This window comes from Scyliorhinus torazame, chromosome 18 (genome assembly GCF_047496885.1).
Source record: "Scyliorhinus torazame isolate Kashiwa2021f chromosome 18, sScyTor2.1, whole genome shotgun sequence".
NCBI lineage: Eukaryota > Metazoa > Chordata > Chondrichthyes > Carcharhiniformes > Scyliorhinidae > Scyliorhinus > Scyliorhinus torazame.
Window position 1 is genome coordinate 22494159 of NC_092724.1, and position 1430 is coordinate 22495588.

A 1430-nucleotide genomic window follows, 5' to 3' on the forward strand; every position below is an offset into this window, starting at 1 on the left:
CGTGTCTCACAGTACTATGTTGTAATCACATGTCCCTGAGTTCATTGTGTAGCCATTTTGTGCAAAGACCGATCACGCAAACAGCAATAAGATGAATGAGCAGTTAATCTATTTTTGATGCTGTCAGTTAAGGGTAGAATATTGGTCTGGCCATCGGGAAAGCTCCCTGCTCCTCTTCCAACTACCTGAACCCCTAGAATGTGCAGAATGGATCTCAGTTTGATGTGCCATGAGATAGACGACTCTTCTAACCCCCTCAATAAAGCACTGGATTAAGATGTTTGCATCTCTAGAGTGGGGCTTCAACACCAGAACCAGGAAGGAGCTACAATTGATAGGTTGGGAGAGAAGGCAGCTGAGGGGTTTGAAATTCTGATTTACCTAACTTGGCCCCTAGAAGAAAACATTTCAGCTCGGAGCTGTCAGTGGCCTCCAGTGAACCTCAGGAGCCAGAGCACAGGAGGAGCTTGTCGATTTTCAGCCATCCCAGGGCCCCTCGTTTAACCTTTTCTCTTTTTTTTTCTTCTGTCTTCCTTTCTCCCTCTCCAGTTATATTATTCTCCTCTGCTTTACCCCCTCCACACCTCCTTCAGTTATTTTTCCTTCACCTTTTCTTTTCTCCCCTCATTTGTGCTGTAACCTTTTTAGAAATATTTATTGAAGATTACTATACAGCTGTTTTTTATTGGCAACTGGGATTACAATCAGCAACTGAAGGCCAGCCACCCCACCGTCCCCGTGCCCTAAACAACTCTTACCTCACAAATGTTTACTCTGAGGTCACACCAAGTTTGAGGCATTAACATTTGGTCACACCAGGAACGGTTTGGGAAACACGAGTAAAATGTCACAAGGTGCTTGACAGAGTTTAATCGGGCAAAAATTGACAAGAGGACAGAAAGAAATATTAGGATAGGTGTCTCACAGCTTGAACAAAAGTAGCTTTTTGAAAAGTATCTCAAAGAAGGAGGCAGAGAGGTTTAGGGGTCAGACAGGTGAAGACCCAGCCTCCAACAGTGAAGTATAGAGATTGGGGATAAGCAAAGTTGTCAACCCTCCAAGATTGTTTTTGACTATTCAGGTATTAAAGATTAATCTGGATGTTACTGTGAAAAAACTGGAGAGAAATATCACAGTGCCATTTTTTTTCATTCTCAATGAACACTTTTGTTTCCCAGTTATTAATACAAGCATGAATATTAATTAACTGTGCATATTAAAGATGGATAACCAGATTGTTTGATTGGTCAAGGAAGATGATGAAAAAAAGAATACATCTATCCAGATTTGGGAATCCCAGGAATATACAAGACCCCAGAATTGACAGATATACTATTTCTAGCGGCAATATCTTAAGCGTTTTCATTCCAGACACCCCATCTGGAGTAGTGTGTAGGGTATTGGCCTCCTTGTATAAGGAAGGATCTAAG